This window comes from Gopherus evgoodei, chromosome 13, assembly GCF_007399415.2.
Source record: "Gopherus evgoodei ecotype Sinaloan lineage chromosome 13, rGopEvg1_v1.p, whole genome shotgun sequence".
In the NCBI taxonomy this organism is placed as follows: Eukaryota; Metazoa; Chordata; order Testudines; family Testudinidae; genus Gopherus; species Gopherus evgoodei.
The window spans coordinates 16330911-16348984 of NC_044334.1; the positions used below are offsets into that span (position 1 = coordinate 16330911).

Consider the following 18074-nt stretch of genomic DNA (forward strand, 5'->3'; position numbering starts at 1 on the left):
CTATCTTAGCATTTTGTGGAATAATTGAATTTAACCAGCACAAGCTTCCTTATGTGTATGTCTCTCCAATCTGCGTGAAATGGACTAAGGTCTTGGGTATAAAAGGCCCCAGACTGACCCATTAATGGATGGAAGAGTGAGCCCACTAAAATGGCACGAGTTATTGTCCAAAAGAACTGCAAGAACTCTTAAATACAGACTGGTAAGGCCAGAATTGCAAGGCCGGTGAACATAACTCCATTCCAAAATGGGGCTAGAGCAGCAACAGCTGCTGATGCCACTGAGTAGTTTGGCCTGCTCCTTCCCTACTGCACATAGGATACCTTTTAAGTTTCAGATTCTAGGAATACAATGAAAGATGTGTCTGTTTGGGGAAATTACGGGTGACCCCTACACCTCCCTTCTGAACCCAACCATTGGGGATGCCTGTACAGTAGGGAGCAAACGGACAGTTTTCTGGCCATTAGCATGCTACACTGCAGAGAGTAAGGGATTTCCAGCCGCACACTGTTCTAGGAGCTATATTCTTGTACTAAGAGGATGATGGGGACACCTCGAAAATGGTCTGGAAAAGCCATGATTATATTTACTATGAATTTCTCACTGAAATAAATTCCTCCCTTCTGTGATGAGATTTACATAGAATATCAAGGAAGGACCAGCTGTGGTTGCTGGCTTTTGTGTTTGTGCTTCCTGCAGCTCCCATTGCTTCCTGCAGCTCCTAGAGCGGCGAACCGCGGCCACTGGGAGCTGCGATCGGCCAAACCTGTGGACGCGGCAGGTAAATAAACTGGCCCAGCCTGCCAGGGGCTGTCCCTGAACAAGTGGTGGCCCTAGTCTGAAAACCACTGATGTAGGCTACACATGACATTTTTTTTTAAATAAGAACTGTGAGAGCATCTTAAAAGTGGATCATGCAATGTGGCTCTTGTTTTGTATTTCTTAATATTTTAATTAACATTAATAAACATTTTTAAACTTTAGCAGGTTCCCACCTGTAACATTACTCCACCGAAGTCTTTGTTTTTAGTCCTCTCTCTTATTTGTTTTCACTGTTTACTTTTTCCTTTGGCTAAAAGAAGTGGAGTGTATGTATGTTTTATTTCTGGAAGGTTTGTTAATGGGGAACCGGATGTTCTAAACTAAGTAATGCCAGAATTCTGCCCCTGAACTCCAGATTGAATTGCTCAGCAGGTGAAGTCTGAATTGCTAATAGAAATGATACTTTGGGAGAAGATTCTTGCCCAAGGTTGGCTTTGTACAGATTCAACAAATTTCTCTGACTACCAGCTCCCTTCAGAGCTGCTTCTGGAACACAGTGACCCTATTAAACCACTTTCATTTTGTGACAAATATATTTTCTGTGTATGTGCTTAACTTGCCAGTATGCTTCTTTCATTTGTAATGAGATTTTTTCCTCCATTCTCCTTTTGCTAAACATGATGTGGGACTAAATGGCACTTATTTATCAGAGCTAATGTAGATAAACAAAGCAACCTGTTTACTAATTACATCAAATAAATCTGCATCGAATGACTTCCTGTAGTTATTGGAAGTTGCTATATTAAGACATGATGTTGCCCTGTACTTATAAATTACCAAACCAAACCAGACAGAAAATTTTAAAGGGAAAGTAGTTGCACCCTGAGACACTCAAATGCTGTATGGTAGCCAAATTCTGACTGACCTGTCAGAATGGAAAAAACCAGACCATATGTGGCTTCACTATATTATAATTCGGTTCATAGCAAAACCAGGATTGAACCTTGTATCACTGTGCACAAATAGCCCTGTTTGTTATTGCTAGTTCTTTTAAAAGGTGTTTATCAATTGTTATATACAAGTGTTGATTTTGTGTTTTATTCAAGTTATATACACCTATAAGTCTGATCCTTGTCATTCACATCGATGTTTTTTCTATTGAAGTATTAGGCCTCATGTTATTTAAGCAATGAGAAATAGCCACATTGGTCTGAATTCTGATATCAGTTACAGAATTAATTTTTCTAATAATACATTGGTGTAAATCTAGTGTTACTAGGGTAAGAGTTTATTCTGGTCAATAGTAAACATGCCATAGATTAATGACACATTGTCTATGTGGAAATATATCTAGTTATGTACATATACTTTGTGTATATTTTATACACGCTTGTAACTGATAGCTGGATTTTTTTCCAAAATACATGTGTTATGAAATTAAAGTTCTAACCAGTCTTGTATAAGATAGAAGAGAAAGTGAAGAGATTTTTTTGTTAGCACTATTGAGATGCATTAACGGTGCAAAACTTAGAGCACTAAGACTGAATTTTTCCACTCATGCCGAGAACAAGTACAATTTAAAAATATTTTATTTGGTCTAGATAATACTTAGCCCTGCCATGAGTACAGGGAACTGGACTAGATCTCTCGAAGTCCTTCCAGTCCTACTATTCTATGATTTGAATTCATAATATTGCTTTAAAATTAAGTAAAGAATTTTTCTACCTTTTCTATGTGTGCAATGACAACATATGTAAAGACCACTGGGGAGATATTTGGGAGTGTATCCACTCCTTTTCTATTTTTTCATCCCATCAGATTGATTAAAACTTTTATAAGAGAAATTTCAAAAATTTGTAAGATGTATTAGTGTTGGTCAAGATTTCTCTGGCACTGACGTCCAAGACCCCTGCTTGAATTCAGGGATGAAGAGTGATCTTTTTTAGATCAATGTCTTATAAGGTCAGAGTAAAATCCATCCCCTTTTCTGTCTAGCACAAGCCACAGTCTGCCAAGATGCTTTTTATTTGTTTTCTGGATTGTTTGTATTATTGTTCCGCCTGTTTTGGAATAAGAATTTCAGACACTTTGGTAAGTAGATTAGAGAAGTTGTCTTGTAGCTTCTGTAAGTATGTGTAATATGAGGACATACAATTTTGTTACTTCCTGCAGCTAAAGCCTTCCTTAGCATATCTGAAGTTTTATTTATGTATGTGACTCAAGAAGAATGGTTTGATGGCTGTGTTCTGGTAGTTTTAACCAATTATGTGGTTAATGTAATTACCATGGGGCACTGTTATTTTTTCTTCTGGTATATTTTCCAGTCTCACTTCAGAAAGACTGACTTACTCTCTCTCCTGTGATAAATTATCCTTAATGAATTGGATTAAATAATACAATTAAGCAAGATATTTCTTCTGAATATTAATTCCAGCCAAACTGAATAATCATAGAATCATAGAAATGTAAGACTGGAAGGGACCTTGATAGGTCATCTAGGGCAGGCCCCTGCACTGAGGCAGGACTAAGTATTCTCTACACCGTCTCTGACAGATGTACATGCAACCACTGGCTCTTACAGGAGAAATGTCAAAGTTGAGTATTTTTGTAGGCAAGCTTAGTTATTTGTTTATAATACAGGGCTATTTTAGCATGTGTTACATGGCATTGGATTTTTGTTTTTAAGACATCATGATTAATGTACCGGTAACAATAATAATAATTGAACAGGCCACCATGTGTTAGGTCATTGATTTCAAGTACAGGCCTACCATTCTCCAATATATATTTAATAAAAAGAATAGGAGAGGAGTCTGTTATACTGTATCTTGCCATTATATTTTTCATGCATGTGATTTTTTTGAATTTTGTTGTAAAGAGGTTTCAGCAGAAGCCTACTCAGTTGCCTAGCAGCATCTGAACCAAATGAGAAATGCCTTCTGTGACCTTGCCTTGTCGTAAACAATGACTCTGAAGATCACTGAAAGTCATATCATTGCAGCTTTACTCCCTGGGTACAACACTGCATTTTTAAAAGCCATTTTAGGTTGAGAAGCTGTATGTTGGAACTCAGCTCTATACAACAGTAGGTCCATTATTGGCACAGTTTCTGGAACAATGGTCTCTCTGCTTCTTGTGTTTTTCAGGGACATCCACATGCTTATTAAGTTCTGCTTTGCGAACGGCGGAAGAAGGTTGTCAAATTGGCTGAAAGAGTGGTAAGAGCTGTCACAGTTTTCAAAATACAAGGATGTTTTTCTGTTATTAACACAAATTTTCACAGCGGTGGAATCTAAAATCCAAAACTGCTGCTTCCCTCTCTCTCCTACCCCTTACTGTTCCAGTATTCAGAGTATTCCAGTATGTATGACAATTGTCATTCTTTGCCTCACAAGAAAAGCAGTGAAAGACTAAATTCATTTTTTGGAAATCTTTAGTGGCCTTTTCATCAAACAACAGGACCATTGAATTGAGTATATTTGTAAATTTAAGATATGCCAGAGTTTGAATCAATTTACTTGACACAGCAAAAATACTATGGAAAAACAAATGCCAGGCTAATCAAAATGTTGGTTAATTAACAGACTATTGTAACAATAATAATAAAGCCTTCAAAACTTTATAAATGGATCCTTTCAAAGTATTTCTGCTGGCATCCCACTTCTGGATAAGAGGTGAACTGGTTTCCTGCCTCTTCATCTAGGCTATAATCTTAATTGACCTAAAAAACCCTGCAGTTCTATGTCCAGTTGTAATGGTACTGGCTGTGTGTGACTATGCCCTAACAAGGCAAAGGAACTTACTACTACTGCCAGCTAGGGGAAATCTTTAGTTCAAGTGGTAGAGACCTAAGTTTGTGAAGTAAAAAGATCATGCTTTAATAATTGCTCTGTAGGTGTCATTTGCCTAGTATTTGTATTTTTCTACAACGCATGGATGTTACACAGATATCATGATGGTAGTTATCTACTTGTGAGGTGCATGTATGGCAGGTGTGGCCAGCCCGTGGCTCCGGAGCCACATGCAGCTCTTTAGAAGTTAATATGCAGCTCCTTGTAGAGGCACTGACTCTGGGGATGGAGCTACAGGCGCCAACTTTCCAATGTGCCAGGGGCTGCTCACTGCTCAACCCCTGGTTCTCCCACAGGCCCTGCCCCCACTCCACCCCTTCTCACCTCCTCCCTTGAGCCTGCCATGCCCTCGCTCCTTCCCATCCCCCACCCCAAGCCTCCTGCACACCACAAAACACCTGATCAGTTGGTGCAGGGAGGGAGGGGGAGGTGCTGATTGGTGGGGCCGCCAGTGGGTGGGAGGTGCTGTTGCGGGGAGGAGAGTTGGTGGGAGGGCTGCTGACGTATTACTCTGGCTCTTTGGCAACGTACATTGGTAATTTCTGGCTCCTTCTCAGGCTCAGGTTGGCCACCCCTGATGTATGGTTTCTTGGAGTACTTGACCCCCAGGCTGCTTAACTAGTGTTCAATGAATAGTTCTCACTAGAACAGTGCAGGCAGCAGAGTTGAAGGCCAAACATTTCACTTTGATTACCTTAATTTTAGGGAACCATTCCTGGGGTAGCTAACCTACCCTGCCACCAAACAGAAGTTTTCTGACACTAGGTAAAGCAACACAGTCCTTTGGGATAAAGTAGGTACATGTCATGCTGTAGGTGTAATTTAAAATACTAGTCTTAAGTATGACTAAAGGCAGAAAGCTATGCTTACAAAATGAAAAAGTTAGTCACACAAATCCAAAGTTTTTAAACTGTTCAATTTTCCAGTGTTTCTGAAGTGTTCTCCTGGTAACATTATCCTTAGAATAATCAGATTATGGGATAAAAAGGAAATACTATTAATATGGGAGGATGGAAGCAAGGCTAAGAGTTATGACTTCTTAACATAAGTAACATATAGGAGGCAGGTGAGTTCGGAGGAAATCTTGTTACTGTAGTTTTTGGTCCTATATGAGTTCGCTAATACATAGAGCTATTAGAAAGCTACTAGAAAATGGCTGGCTGGTAGGGGAACCCCGGTCCTTCTTCTCTACCAAGCTCCGACCTAGGGCCCTGCAAATAGCATTAAGATCAAGTACCTAGGAATGTTTGGAGGCTGCTCCCTGGACCACTTCCTACTATTTGCTTTCCCAATCCAGGACATGGTCACAGTCTCACAAACATTCCAAGACAAAATGGTATGAAGCATTTCTTAATCCTTAAGGACAAGCTAGTCCCTTCTTCAGCACCTAGGATAGCTGCTGCTACTTGCACACCCCTCCACCACAGTCTACCACTATACCAGTGTTTCTCAACCTATTTACCATTGTGGGCCTCATATGCGGCTCTGTATGTGTTATGTGGGCTGCATCCACACGATATATATACACTATAGATAGATAGATATCCACGCTGTATAGATATAGATATATATGCTATCTGTATGGCTTGGGGATGTCACATGGGTTGCAGCTGTGTGCTGGTTGGGCCGTAAGCAGCTTGCAGGTTGAGAACCACTGCACTATGCCCTACTGAGGAGCTATCTTCACAAGGACTGTCTGGCTCTGTTTTAAAGTCCTCCTCTGATAAAGCAGACTCTGCAGCTGCAGTGGGATAGGGCTGTTTGAGCCCAGAACGGCTCCTTAACCCCTTCTGTCTCAGTGTGAAGTTTATGTACCTCATCACAGGCAGTAATTGTAGGATCATTACAAAAAGGTTGTGTTTTTTTTTAATAGAGTTTGTGACTCAAACTGATGTGCTTATTTCAGGAGTTAAGTGTGCTCTATACTCATTTTAAAGACGGTGTCACCTTTAATCAGGACAACCATTCATTTTCTGAATGATCATGCTTTCAGCTGATTGCTTATCAGACCCGGGAGCATGTTGGCTAGTTTCTCTACGAAGTGTAGCCTGCTTGTTCAGACAGTTTATTTTTAAAATAGTTTTAGGCTTATTTTAATTGGTCATTGACTGGATGATACTGATCTTGAAAATTTATCGAATTTTCCATAAGCCGTAGAGAACTTGATAGAAAATCTTAAAAGCCAGAACCATTTTGGTCCTGCTCATACTCCCATCACACTCAGTGGTTTAATTTCCATTGCTTTCAGTAGGAGCAGTAACAGTCCTATAAGTGTAAAAATTGTGCCATTTATTTCAAGCACAATTATAATCATGTGCTACAGCTAGACTCCCACAAAAAGCTGTGTAACCATCTATACAGTTGGTATGAAGAAAGTAGTTTGCTTTTATACACTATGTTTGGGTACAGGTAGGGATTTTTAGGTGCTTCTGCCATGCCATCCATATTGTCCTCTTGTACATTTAACTCAAAAACATATTGTACCATTAGCAGACCAAGCTTGGAGAATTTTTTTTAAAGTGTTCAGGTTGTTTTCCCATTTCCTCTACTTCATATAGGGCCTGATCCTTACATGTGCTAAGCACTCTCTTTAGATTGACTTCAGTGAGATTTACAGGTGCTGAGCACTTGTTGGGATCAGGTATATAGTGAACATTAATGGCTAAATTCTGCAGCACCAGACATCACTGGTCACATCCTCAGGCATTCAAGAGAGAGCTTCAAAGCCGCTCAGTACTGTGCTAAAATTAAAAGAGGGAATTCAATTTTAACCGTAGGTCTTGAGTTTTCTAAAACTGTATATTATTTCAGCTCTGCAGTCTTTCAATCCAATATTATGAAAACAAAAATTTCATATGTCCTAACCTCATTCTTGCATAGACAGTTATTTTCCAGAAGTGTGCACTTTTTGGCAGGCAAGAAATATTGACTATATAGTAATAACTTCTATTAAATATTTAAGAAGGAAAGATGCCATTACAAGTAACAATTGTATTATAGATGTCTCCTGCCAGTGGTCATCCTGGAATGATCTTTGAAAGAATAAACATTGCTGCTTCCTCAAGAGCTCAAAATATATAGGTCTGTCAGATGAAATAAAAATTTAAGCTGAACTGGGTAAAAAAGATTTTTTTTCCTTTTCTGAATCCTTTATTTGTTGCTTAGCTGCCTGTAGTAAAAGCTACTCTTTGCTTTGATGATTCAAAACTATAATCTGAATTATAGTAAAGTGTTTGGTATCAAACATTGACCTCAAATCTGGGAGTTTTAATGGCCAAGTTCTGGCCTCTGACACATGAATACAGTCCTGTTGATTTCACTGAATTAAAATTTGGCCTAATCCTATACCCACTGAAACCAACTGAAGTAAGATTGGGACCGTAGTTGTGTGGTTTCAGTGATCAACTAGTATGACCTGTAAAAGCAATCCCACACTTTTCTGGTAAATACATAATGGGCTGGTTCTGGCACTATGTATTCTAATAGGTTGATAACATATAAAATTTTACCAAAATTTGGAGGAAAAAAAAAGTCTTCCTGATTGCCTGACTTCAGGTATTCTGATTCATCCTTGGCACATGTGGTTTTCATGGTAAATTTGTTTATAACCCTGTGTCATAAACAGATGGTTAAGGGTTAATGTCTCTTTTACCTGTAAAGGGTTAAGAAGCTCAGTGAACCTGGCTGACACCTGACCAGAGGACCAATGGGGGGACAAGATACTTTCAAATCTTGGTGGAGGGAAGTCTTTGTTTGTGCTGTTTGTTTTGTTCGTTCGCTCTTGGGGCTAAGAGGGGCCAGATGTGCAACCAGGTCTTTCTCCAACCTTTCTGAAACAGTCTCTCATGTTCAAAATAGTAAGTACTAGCTAAGAAAGGCGGATTAGTCTTATGTTTATTCTCTTAACTTGCAAATGTGTATTTTGCTGGAAGTATTTTTACCTCTGTTTGCTGTAACTTGAATCAGGCCGGGCGGGGGGGTGGGAGAGAGTCCCTCTAGTCTATATGAGGTGAATACCCTGTACACATTTTCCATCCTAATTTTACAGAGATAATTTTTACTTTTTTCTTTCTTGAATTAAAAGCTCTCTTTTTTAAGAACCTGATTGATTTTTCTTTTCTTGTTAAAGACCCAAGGGGATTGGGTCTGAACTCACCAGGGATTGGTGGGGGGAAAGGAGGGGGGGAAGATTAATTCCTCTCTATTTTAAGATCCAAGGAGTTTGGATCAGTGTAATCTCTCAGGGTAGCCCAGGGAGGGGAAAGTCTGGGAGGGGAAAGTCTGGGAGGGGGAAAGGAGGAGGGATGGTTTATTTCTCCTTATTTTAAGACCCAAGGGGTTTGGGTCTTGGGTTCCCCAGGGAAGGTTTTGGGGGAACAGAAAGTGTGCCAAACACTATATTTTGGCTGGTAGCGGGCTATCAGGTCTAAGCTAGGAAATAAGCTTAGAAGGGTACATGCAGGTCCCCACTTTTTGGACGCTAAAGTTCAAAGTGGGAAAAATACCTTGACATGGTATACAGCGGTGGGATTTCTAGGACCAAAAGCCAGTGAGTTTTTTTTTCTTTCCTTTCTGGCTGCTTGAAAGCAGGCTGAGAGGATTGGGATTTAAAAATCAAAGCCAGTGAGTGTTTTTTCTCTCCTTTCTGGCTGCTCGGATAACAGCCTGAGGGCAGAGGTGTTAAGTTTTTTTAACAAGGGTCTTTGGTGGAAAGCCCTACACATAGAAACCCTAACCCTAGCTCCAAGTGCCCCATCCTTAGGAACCCTAACCCTAGGGCAGGAAGCCGTACCCATAGGAACCCTAACCCTAGCTCCAAGTGCCCTACCTATAGCAACCCTATCCCTAGCTCAAAGTGCTGTACCCACAGGAACCCTAACCCTAGGGCAGGAAGCCGTACCCATAGGAACCCTAACCCTAGCTCCAAGTGCCCTACCTATAGCAACCCTATCCCTAGCTCAAAGTGCTGTACCCACAGGAAACCTAACCCTATGGCAGGAAGACCTACTCTTAGGAACCCTAACTCTAGTTCCAAGTGCCCTACCTTTAGGAACCCTAACCCTAGGGTGGGAAGCCCTACTCATAGAATCTCTAACCCTAGCTCCAAGTGCCCTACCCATAGGAACCCTAACCCTAGGGCAGGGCACCCTACCCATAGGAACCCTAACCCTAGCTCCAAGTACGCTACCCATAGGAACGCTAACCCTAGCTACAAGTGCCCTACTCATAGGAACCCTTACCCCAGCTCCAAGTGCCAGACCCTTAGGAATCCTAACCCTAGGGCGGGAAGCCCTACCCATGGGAACCTTAACCCTAGCTCCAAGTGCCCTACCCATAGGAACCCTAACCCTAGCTCTAAGTGCCCTACCCTTAGAAACCCTAATCCTAGCTCCAACTGCCCTACCCTTAGAAACCCTACCCCTAGCTCCAAGTGCCCTACCCATAGGAACCCTAACCTTAGGGTGGAAAGCCCTACCCATAGGAACCCTAACCCTAGCTCCAAGTGCCCTACCCTTAGGAACCCAAACCCTAGGGTTGGAAGCCCTACCCATAGGAACCCTAACCCTAGCTCCAAGTGCACTACCCTTAGAAACCCTAACCCTAGCTCCAAGTGCCCTACCCATAGGAACCCTAACCCTAGCTCCAAGTGCCCTACCCTTAGGAACCCAAACCCTAGGGTTGGAAGCCCTACCCATAGGAACCCTAACCCTTGGACGGGAAGCCCTAACACTAGCGCCAAGTGCACTACTCCTAGAAACCCTAACTCTAACTCCAAGTGCCCTTCCCACAGGAAGCCCTACTCATAGGAACCTTAACCCTAGCTCCAAGCACCCTACCTTTAGGAACCCTAACTCTAGCTCGAAGTGCCCTACCTTTAGGAACCCTAACCCTAGGGTGGGAAGCCCTACCCATATGAACCCTAACTCTAGCTCCAAGTACGCTACCCATAGGAATGCTAACCCTAGCTCCAAGTGCCCTATCCATAGCAACCCTAACCCTAGTTCCAAATGCCCGGCTCATAGGAACCCTTACCCTAGCTCCAAGTGCCCTACCCGTAGGAACCCTAACCCTAGGGTGGGAAGCCCTACCCATAGGAACCCTAACCCTAGCTCTAAGTGCCCTACCCTCAGAAACCCTAACCCTAGCTCCAACTGCCCTACCCATAGCAACCCTACCACTAGCTCGTAGTGCTGTACCCATAGGAAACCTAACCGTAGGGCAGGAAGCCCTACCCATAGGAACCTTAACCCTACCTCCAAGTGCCCTACCTTTAGGGCGGAAAGCCCTGCTCATAGGAACCCTAACTCTAGCTCCAAGTGCCCTATTCTTAGGAACCCTACCTCTAGCTCCAAGTGCCCTACCTTTAGGAACCCTAACTCTAGGGCAGAAAGCCCTACCCATAGGAACCTTAACCCTACCTCCAACTGCCCTATCTTTAGGATCCCTAACTCTAGGGCGGAAAGCCCTACCCATAGGAATCCTAACCCTAGCTCCAAGTGACCTACCCATGGGAACCCTAAACCTAGCTCCAAGTGCCCTACTCTTAGGAACCCTAACCCTAGGAGGGGAAGCCCAACCCATAGGTACCCTAATCCTAGCTCAAAGTGTCCTAACCATAGGAACCCTAACCCTAGCTGCAAGTGCCCTACCCATAAGAACCCTAACCCTAGGGTGGGGTGCCCTACCCACAGGAATACTAACCATAGCTCCAAGTGCCTTACCCTTAGGCACCCTAACCCTAGGGCGGTAAGGCCTACCCATAGGAACCCTAACACTAGGGCGGTAAGCCCTACGCATAGGAACCCTAACCCTAGCTCCAAGTGCCCTACCCATATGAACCGTAACCTTAAGATGGGGCGCCCTACCCATAGGAAGCCTAACTCTAGCTAAAAGTGCCCTACCTATAGGAACCCTAACCCTAGCTCCAAGTGTCCTACTCTTAGCAACCCTAACATTAGGGCAGGCCACCCTACCCATAGGAACCCTAACTTTAGCTCCAAGTGCCCTACTCTTAGGAACCCTAACCCTAGAGCAGGAAGCGCTACTGATAGGAACCCTAACCTTAGGGCGGGACGCCCTACCCATAGGAACCCTAACCCTAGCTCCAAGTTCCCCACCCATAGGAACCCTAACCCTTGCTCCAAGTACCCTACCCTTAGGAACCCTAACCCTAGGGAGGGGAGCTATACCCATAAGAACCCTAGTCCTAGATCCAAGTGCCCTTCCCATAGGAACCCTAATCCTAGCTTGGGGCGCCTTACCAATAGGAACCCTAACCCTAGCTCCAAGTGTCCTACCTATAGGAACCCTAAGCATAACTCCAAGTGCCCTACCCTTAGGAACCCTAACCCTAGGGAGGGGAGCTATACCCATAAGAACCCTAGTCCTAGATCCAAGTGCCCTTCCCATAGGAACCCTAATCCTAGCTCGGGGCACCTTACCAATAGGAACCCTAACCCTAGCTCCAAGTGTCCTACCTATAGGAACCCTAAGCATAACTCCAAGTGCCCTACCCTTAGGAACCCTAACTCTGGGACCGGAAACCCTACCCATAGGATCCCTAACCCTAGCTCCAAGTGCCCTATCCATAGGAACCCCAACTCTAGGGCTGGGCGGCCTACCCAACGGAACCCTAATCCTAGCTGAAGGAGCTCTACCCTTAGGAACTGAAACCGTAGGGCAGAAAGCCCTACCCGTAGGAACCCTGACCCTAGCATGAAGTGCCCTACCCTTAGGAACCGAACCTCAGCTCCAAGTATCCTACCCTTAGAAACTCTAACCTTAGGTCAGTAAACCCTACCCATAGAAGTCCTAACCGTAGCTCCAAGTGCCCTACCCTTAGGAACTCTAAACCTAGCTCCAAGTTCGCTACCTATAGGAACCCTAACCCTAGCTCCAAGTGCCCTACCCTTAGGAACCCTAACCCTATCTCCAAGTGCCCTACTCATAGGAACCCTAACCGTAGGCAGGAAGCCCTACCTATAGGAACCCTAACCCTAGCTCCAAGTGCCCTACCTATAGGAACCCTAACCATTACTTGAAGTGCCCTACCCATAGGAGCCCTAACCCTTGAGCGGGGCGCCCTACCCAAAGGAGCCCTAACCCTAGCTCCATGTGCCCTACCCTTTGGAACCCTAACCTTAGGGCGGTAGGCCCTACCCATAGGAAGTCTAACCCTACCTCGAAGTGCCCTGCCCTTTCGGAACCCTAAACCTAGCTACTAGTGCCCTGCCCATAGGAACCTGAACCCTAGCTCTAAGTGCGCTACCCATAGGAAGCCTAATGCTAGCTCCAGATACTCTACCCTTTGGAACCCTAACCCTAGGGCAGGAAGCCCTACCCATAGGAACACTAACTCTAGGTTCAAGTGCTGCACCCATAAGAATCCTAACTCTAGGGCGATGCCTCCTACCCATAGGAACCCTAACCCTAGCTCCAAATGCCCTACGCATAGGAATCCAAACCCTAGGGCGGGAATCCCTACCGATAGGAATCCTAACCCTAACATCATGTGGCCTACACTTAGGAACCCTAACTCTAGGATGGGAAGCCCTATCCAAAGGAACCCTAACCCTCGCTCCAAGTGCCTTACCCTTAGTAACCCTAATCCTAGGGCGGGATGCCCTACCCATAGGAACCCTAACCCGAACTCCAAGTGTCCTACCCATAGGAACCCCAACCCTAAAGCAGAGTGCCCTATCCATAGGAATCCTAACACTTGCTCCAAGTGCCTTACCCAGGATGTGTATATATTAAACCTGGGAGTTAAATGTTGTTTTAAAAAAATCATAAATGGAGTTGTCTTGTGGAAGGTTCATGTCTCAATACTGGGGAGGCCTACCTATAGCTCTGGAGCCACATGCGACTCTTCAGAAGTTAATATGCAGCTCCTTGTATATGCACTGACTCTGGGGCTGGAGCTACAGATGCCAACTTTCCAGTGTGCTAGGGGTTGCTTACTGCTCAACCCCTGGCTCTGCCACTGGCCTGGCCCTCACTGCACTCTTTCCCACCCCCTCCCTTGAGCCTGTCATGCCCTTGTTTCTCCACCTCCCCTCTGAGTCTCCTACATGCCACGAAACAGCTTATCAGTTGGTGAAGGGAGAGAGAGGGAAGCGCTGATTGGCGGGGCTGCTGCTGGGCCGGGAGCAGGGGGTTGGGAGGGGAGCTGATGCGGAGCGCTGCTGATGTATTATGGTGGCTCTTTGGCAATGTACATTTGTAAATTCTGGCTCTTTCTCAGGCTCAAGTTGGCCACGCTGGTCTTGAGAGATTGGAAATGAGGTACACAAAGAGTATAAGTGGCTTTTATGGGTTTTTTTAAGGCTGCATATATCTGATGATATTGTAGAGTTACTTTAACTTGTAAGAGTACTTTGGAGATATCTTCAGAGTTATTCCAATATATATGTGGAATCCTAATGTAAGAAACTTCAGGTTTCAACAGTTAGAGATGGGATTTTGTTTTGGCTTTTGGTTTTCAGTGACTTTATTATTCATGAAAATAAGTGACTACTGTATTCTTGAAAGCATGCACATGTGCCTTACCAACTTCCACCCCAGAGCTCAGTCAAGTACAATTACTCCAGTCTTGGATTTTTCCTGAGCAGAAATGACCACTTCTGAGATGTGGTAGAGACTCCCCAAGGACTAGCTTGATACCTAACGTTGGATTTTGGCTGCATTTCTTGCACCAATGCTAGACTATTTCTCTGCCATTAAGGGACTGTTGGTGCCTTTTTCTCAGCCTGAAAGCTTTCAGAGCTACATCATAAACCCCCCAAAAGCAGAAAAACAAACGCCACCCCCCACGTACTCTGCAGAAACAGCAGTTTCCTCAAGTGCATAGAAACTTCTTGTTTCCACATTGTGTAGCTCCACAAGTTGGCCTTTCCACTGAGAATCCCTTTACTTCTTGTGATATGGAACAGCCTTATATTTACATACATTTTATAACCTTAGGCACTTTACAACACTTTAATTAACTATTTATAAAAAAAAAAAAGCTGCCATCTAGTAAAAGTCTATCTGTACATCACTACCATACAAACTAATAAATCACTGATAATGTCTACAAAGAGACACCACTGTAACCCATCACCCCCCACCCCCACTACATTCTCAAATGCATAGGAAAAAAGGTGGGCTTGTATATAGTCTTGAAAGCTGCAATTCCTCCTTAAGGTCATAATAATCAGCCTAATCTATTTTCCAACACATTAGCTTGGTGAAAAGCGTTCCTTTTGTCATTCTCAAGAGTTTTTAGGTCTTCCTAAGATGAGGAAGGAACCTTGAATGGCCACAGTCTTCACAAAGAGAAGAATTTGTGAAGTGATCTAAAAACAAATGTTTGTTTAGTGGGTGTGTGAAGTTCTCTCCTTCTTTGTTTGGAGGGAACTGAGCTGGATTTTAATGACTATTAAGGTACAGATTTCATTCTTTAATGGAAATTTGTGTCTTGAGGAGCTGCAAAAAGTCTATAAAAATCAGTATATTAAAGTATACATTATCTTTTCACTTTTCATATGTTTTTAATAAAATGTTTGTATAGCAACTTCTGGGGGTTTTGTAGGAAAGGGCAGTATGTGGGCTAGAATATTTCCCACCCCAGTTAATGCATGCTAATTTTTAAAGCAGTATATTTTGCACAAATCTAAATTTGTAGGCATTTCTCATACAGGGCAAATATTTAACAACCCACTTGTACTGTATCTGTCTTCTGAAATATAAAAGTTGCCCAAAGAGGTGGCTAAAATGCCGATGCCTCTTTTCTGATATCCAGAAGAGATCCTCTTATTTAGGTGTCCATAGTGGGGTAGGAGGAAGGAAAAAATAACTTATTTGTATAAATCACCATCTGTAAAGTCCTGCTCCTAAAACAAAGTGAATGAACAGAAGCTTGAAAACACTTTGGTCACATCTGCTGTCATCATGGAAGATGAAGGAAGAAGCAATGAATTAACACATAGGTCCTTTTTATTGAATGCCTCTATCATGAAAGTGCTTGCCAGGACTTTTTTAATGTTAATTGAACAGTCTTATATTAGGGATGCATTCTACAGTTTCCCTTATGGTTATCCATGAAATGACTGTGGCTCACTTTGCTGTTTGAGACTTCAATGTTAAAAATACATGGAATATATTTGGTGCAAACCCACTGACGATGGTTTATTAATCTAAAGCAGAAAAAATAGGATTAGATGAAAGTTTGGAACACACAGAGCAATGGAAGGAACACAGGAAAATCCCCAGTGAAGACTGGGGCATGACTGCTCCAGTTCTTGATATGATACAGAATGTCAATGATCCAGCTGCTCTATTTATCAGAATTTTATTTTAGGGGAAAATTGTGGTGTCTTGAAAAGCGCCTCTTACAGTTGGCAACACTGATTTTCATGTAGTAGGTCTTAAATGAATTTGAATAGTCAGTTTCATATTAATGATGATTTAGTGGTATGGACTGTTTGGCAAATACGCAGGTCCTTAATCAGGTGCAACAGCTACTGAGTTCAGCAGATACCCACAGAAGAAATACTGACTTGGGTGAGAGTTGTACCTGATTAAGGCCTTCAAGATTTGTCTCTGGTTAGGAATTAAAGCTTATTTTACGTGGTTTCTGGAAACTGCAGCGTATATTGGTAGCACTCAGTTATTAATTTTTCACATATACATTATTCATTAGTTTGACTAGCACTGGGAATCCAGATCTGGAAGTACACAACCTTTTCATAAATAGGTTTTCTGTGACAATCTCTGCCAGTTAGAGTAGGGACAAATTCTTCTTTGTTACACTATTTCAAACCTGGAATAACTCCACTGATTTATACTGGTTTAATTCTGGAGTAAATTCAATAAGTAAGAGCATGTTGTTGGACGTTTTCTGTTCATATAAAACTGCTTCATTGGTTTGTCTTTGTCTTTGGCAGGTTGATTTCTCTCCCCTCTAATTACTGAATTTGTAGATTTGTGAAATTACTGCATAACACCTGCAGCATGCTGGCACTCGCTTCATCAGAACTATGAGTGTATCCTTTTTACAGGTGACTAGCTGCTTTGGGGCCTGTTGGATGTACCTTCTCTTCCACTCAGTGCTATGTCACTGAGGGCTGGTCTACACTACCAAGGTAAGTCGATCTAACTTAGGCAACTTCAGTTATGTGAATAACGTAACTGAAGTTGATGTAGTTAGATCCACTTACCATGGTGGCTACACTGTGCTGTGTTAATGGCAGAGTGTCTCCTGTCAACTTCCCTTACGCTTCTCGGGGAAGTGGAGTACACAAATCGATGGGAGAGTGCTCTCCCATCGATTTAGCATGTCTTCATCAGACCCGCTAAATCAACACTTGCTGCATCGATTACAGCAGTGCTGATCTACTGGTAAGTGTAGACTTTTTTCTGGCAACATAAAAGGCTGTGCAATACACCTAAGTCTATCCACGGAAGTTTTTTTTAATACAATAAATAAATGGACTTGAGCAATACTGCCTTTCAGAAAAGCAGGGGTGCACAAAATCCACAATGGAACAAGGTAGGAAGAGATTAATGATTTTTCAAGGAGAAAGTGGCTGAAATAGCCCTCCCCTATACCACCTGGACCCAATATCAAGCCTTGAGGGAATGAAAAGAGGAAAGAATGTCTAGGGCGTTGGCTGAGCAGTAGAGTTGGGTGGGAAATGGTTTTCCTGTCTTGTGAAAATTGTCAAATTGTTTGATTTCTGCCCCCCCTCCCATTGTGCATGGGGCAAAACAAAGACTTATTGAGTTTTGTGAGAGATTGAGACCCATCCAGCCCGTGTGTGCCACAACCACTGGGCTTTTAGTTATTCTGGGCTGGGTGTATTTCAATTCCTGACCAGCTTTACTCTGTGATTTTGTAAGACAAGAACCCCAGGAGGAGCAGACAGGCTTGGGGAGAAGGCTTGAACTGTACTTTCTTACCTTGTGGCGTTAGTGAGTTTTGCCTCCACAAAGTATGAGGACTCTGTTTTTAGAACAGATTGGAAGTCTGCTCTGAGAAAGTCAATGCCAGATTCCTACTAGTATGTTTTATTTCTTGTTCCCTCTCCTCCTGTGGTACTGAGCACCTCTTGATTCACACCCTGCCTATTGCAATAATCTTTGTACAAAATATGCCTTGTGAGGTATTTGAAAACGAATTACTCACTGATCATTAATATTCTATTGTGATGAACATACACAATAGGTATTAAATGTTACCAGTATATACTGGAATTACCTCTGAAATGTGTGTAAACCAGCTGTTTGAGAGAGGTGAGTGAGGTAATATCTTTTATTGGACCTACTTATGTTGGTGATAGCCTAAGATCAAAAGCTTGTCTCTATGTCTACACTGGCAATTGAACCACAAAACTTTTGTCTTTCAGAGGTGTTTAAAAAACACCTCCACCCCCAAAAGACAAAAGTTTTGCTCATGATAAGCGCCGGTGTGAACAGTTC

General features: G+C 42.9%; 1 protein-coding gene across 13 annotated transcripts in view; it reads left to right on the forward strand.

Annotated features, from left to right (window-relative positions):
- Positions 1 to 18074, forward strand: part of ARVCF (ARVCF delta catenin family member) — a 466295-nt gene that overhangs the window by 29054 nt on the left and 419167 nt on the right. For all 13 annotated transcript variants that reach the window (XM_030583068.1, XM_030583067.1, XM_030583069.1 and 10 more), the window contains exon 3: positions 3909 to 3980. The gene's annotated coding sequence lies outside the window, so the exon portion shown is untranslated. The remainder of the gene's footprint in view (positions 1 to 3908; positions 3981 to 18074) is intronic.